The sequence below is a fragment of the Frankliniella occidentalis genome, unplaced genomic scaffold, assembly GCF_000697945.3.
Source record: "Frankliniella occidentalis isolate FOCC.00 unplaced genomic scaffold, Focc_3.1 Scaffold171, whole genome shotgun sequence".
NCBI lineage: Eukaryota > Metazoa > Arthropoda > Insecta > Thysanoptera > Thripidae > Frankliniella > Frankliniella occidentalis.
In genome coordinates this window covers 292,773-296,623 of record NW_026267297.1, presented here as the reverse complement: position 1 = coordinate 296,623, position 3,851 = coordinate 292,773, and the positions used below count along the sequence as shown (strand labels likewise).

General features: G+C 56.5%; 1 protein-coding gene across 1 annotated transcript in view; it reads right to left on the bottom strand.

Annotated features, from left to right (window-relative positions):
• The window catches only part of LOC113209278 (lachesin-like), a 75,827-nt gene that overhangs the window by 58,620 nt on the left and 13,356 nt on the right, over positions 1–3,851 (bottom strand). The window lies entirely within an intron of this gene.

Sequence of the window (3,851 nt, the reverse complement as noted above, 5' to 3'; positions counted from 1 at the left end):
AGAGAGAGAGAGAGAGAGAGAGAGAGAGAGAGAGAGAGAGAGAGAGATCTGGCCGGACACCAGGACGCCCCGCTGTTTGAGACATTCCGTCGCAGAGAGGGGGGTGGTATAAGAGCCCGGAGCAAAGGAGAAGCAGAAGTTGTCGTTCTCTTTCAGACCATGCCGCCCCCGGCCCCAGCCACCCATTCTCTCGCGCGTGTTTGCCCTGCACCTCCCGGGCGGGGGGCGGGTGCGTGCGCCGCCGAGCCGCAGCCGCGGGGCCCGCCCGGGAGCTATGCAACCCGCCCGCATGCGTGCCCGCCGGGCGGCCTGCCCTCGCCGCTGCAGGGGCGCGCACCTTCCAGAGACGCACGGAACAAGAGAGGAGGGGAGAGGGGTGGGCGTGGGGAGAGAGTCGCGCATGGCAGCGCCAGCTGCATTGCTGGGCTCTTTTCAAACTGCTCGGTGAACAGAGTCAGCAAAGGAGAAGAAAGGCAGCGCCCGTGTTTTTCACCTCCCGTCTCCCTTTCTCTCTATATATTTATCTCTCTCACTCTTACTCTCTCGGCCCGCAGTGCACTCGCTGCCGCTGCTGCGGCCGCCCAAAGTGACTCTGCTCCTCTCTCCATTCACGAGCCTCTCGTTACTCGCTGGTTAGACATCCGGTCCGCAGCGCGAGGCCCACCCAAACAAAGCGGCCCGCGGCCCGCTCCTCTAATTAGCTGCTACGTGTGCAACAAGTCGAGTGTCCAGATGCCCGGCTACGGCCGTCAGCCGCCAGCGCAGCCGACAGCGCCTGCTAGTGGATCCAACTTACGTCCAGCGTACAGACGGCACACCGGGTTAGTACGTACGGGGAGAGTGGAGCCACAACAACTCCGGCAATCTGGTGTACTGTACACCCACCCTGGCAATCTACGATAATCTTCGGCAATCTAAGGACGATCGGACCAAAAAGCCATGCTTTCCGCCTTACATTCATCAGGGTGCAAGGAGACCGTTTTAGCCTAGTTACAGGCGTTTTATGCCGCTCAAAGCAAATCTTGGCAATCTAGTGTAACAATGCGACCCTCCCTACGTACAAGTGGCTATCTTTTTGGGCGTGGCAGACAAAAGGCTATCTTTTTGAGCTGGGCAGACAAACGGCTAACTGCTTTTCCCACCTCGCGACTTTGGGTTCTAATATCTTACAGTAGGGGTTAGGTAACACTATGAGCGTTTAACCAATCATTCTTTGCGGTTGTCAAAGCAGGAAATTTCTAGCCCGGTAATTTTATGTCTCTTGCTTCGGGAGTTATTCAATATAAACGTGGACAACCCTAACCTAAAAGAAAAGCAGATAGCCGTTTGTCTGCCACTCTCAAAAAGATAGCCCTTTGTCTGCGACGCCCAAAAAGATAGCCGCTTGTGCGTAGGGAGGGTCGAATGGTGTTGAGGCCCCCTCGACTCGGGGTCCTGTCGGGTACGGTGCACCCGGACCATTGCCCACGCATCAACCTTGTTGGCAGGGAAAACAGAGTTCATCTTTTTTGTCGCTTTTACTGTTTGTTTTGAATGAGAGTTTGAAACCGGAAAGCGCGACGGGGTTAATGAACACAGTGACGAGCCATCAACCCCAGAGAGAGAGAGAGAGAGAGAGAGAGAGTGTGTGGGGGGAGTGGGGGGAGTGTGAGAGGGTAAGAGAGCGAGTGCCACAGAGATAAAGACAGTAAGCGAGAAGCGAGAGCGATGTGGAGATCAACTGAGCGAGCGAGAGAGAGAGAGAGAGAGAGAGAGAGAGAGAGAGAGAGAGAATGAGCTGTGCATTCCGTGTGTGTAAGTGGGGGTGTACGCATGGAGGGAACGCCAATTACTTTCGGGGCAATAGAGGGCGTGCGTGACCCGCCGCCCCCTTGCAAATACACTGCGTGACCTATGTACACACCGCGTGTGTGTGTGTGTCGGGCGCTCCCTGGTGGCGGCGGCGCGAAGTGCGGCCGTGTCCACTCATTAGCCGCGGCCACCGGAAAGGGTATCGGCAGAGCCGCCACGCCCGGCCACGCCCAGCCACGCCGCCGTTATGGCCGTCAATAAAGAAGTCATCTATATACATGCGACAAAATAAATAACCGCAATTAGTTGGCTCCCATAATCGGACACCGCGCGGCCAATGCACCCGCGTATGCGGGCACGAAGATTAAACAGAGGATTGGACGCGCAGAAAATCAGTGCAATTTTTGTTTGGAATATTGGCAGGGAAGAAATGTTAAATCGAGGTCCGAAAAAAGGAAGTTTTTTCTTTTTACAAGATCGACATGCAGGGCACCACAGGGGAGGGCGTAATTAATAATTCTTTCCGGCGTATAACTTTAAACACCGTCTTGGCCGCCGCGATCTCTGCCCGGTTTTCGTCCCAACTCAAGAAATACCTGCCGCCTGCCGCCGCCGTGCATAGCGTGCCTCACGGTACCGCTGCTCATGGCCTGGTTGACCGGCCATAAAAGGCCCGCCCCATGAAAATGCCCAGCCGCCCCGCCACGGCAGCCCATGACGGGCCGGCGAGGGCCCTCAGCCGGCGAGGGCCCGGGCCATGGCACTTATGGCGACCAAACTACACCGCCTGCCCTTCACTCCCACCAACCACCCGGGCATACATATATACATGCACGTATTGCGAGCCGGCCATCGCTCTCACGGGGGCAGCCAGATTAATTTCTGCTCCGGGCAAAAAAAAAAAAAGACTACACAAAAAAAATATAAAAAAAAGAAATTGGGGGGCGAAATAAGAAAGGCTAGCATAAAGGGCAGGGAAACGAGTTTGGTAAAAAGCGAATGTGAAAAGCTCCATGGCGAGTGGGATCCGGGTACGAGAGTTGGGCCGAACTGCAATATCGCGCTGTTGGTTTTGGGCCGCTCCATTCACATTGGGCCCGGCTTCGCTTGCACTCGGCAAACCTCTGCCCTGGTCCGCGCGCCCCCACCGCCACCGCCCTTGCCTCCCTTTTACAGCCACCTCTGACCAGTGCGCCATGTGCCGCCCCGCCCCGCCCCACAACAACATGCATCTGCTTTTTCAGATGGTGCAGCTGCTGCGTCTGCACCCGGCCCGCCCGGCCCGTCTTGGAGGAGTCACGTTGTCATCATAACTCACGCATCGCAGCTCATGAATAACGCCGTGTGCGCCTGGACTTCCCCGCCGCCTCGCCCCGCCACGCCCCACTCGTCTCCACTCCCACTCCCTCCTCCTTTAAATCTTAAGCCCGCGCTGTCTCGTCATCCTTCTCGCTTTCTGGAGCGACGCGCGCGCTAAACTATTACCGCTCCTTGCGTTTCTTCCCAAACAATTAGAAACGCTCCTCCAGCTAGCCAGGCAGGCGCGCTCTGCTCGACTATAAAGTGAAAAACACGAAGGCGAAGAAAGTATGTCACATGTCACTCCATGCGATGCGCCTGCCTGCACGGTGGAAAAGCTTGAACTAGGTTCCCTGATACGGCTGGACCCGGTGAGGCGTATTAATTTGGCTATTTTCATCAGGTCTAGAAAACCACAGTAGCGGGTGTTCATAAAGGACACAGGTGCGGGCGGGTTTGCCTACCGCAAGCATTACAGGCAAGGCGGGTGAGGGTACAGGACGTTTTCACCGAGTGGAGAACGCCACGTAACTCGGCGACCCGTAAGTAAAAAGCCTTCTATTTTTACATATATGACAAGTGCACCACCCATCTCCATAACACCCCCCCCCCCTCTCCACTACCACTGGACTGTATCAATCACCCCATGCATGCACTGCGGTCGCCAGGCTCCCCCGCTGCGCAGCGGCGCCCTTATGCGTATTTATAGGCAAGCGGCGCAGCAAATCGGCCTAGTGTCCCCCCCTTCCCTCCATACGACC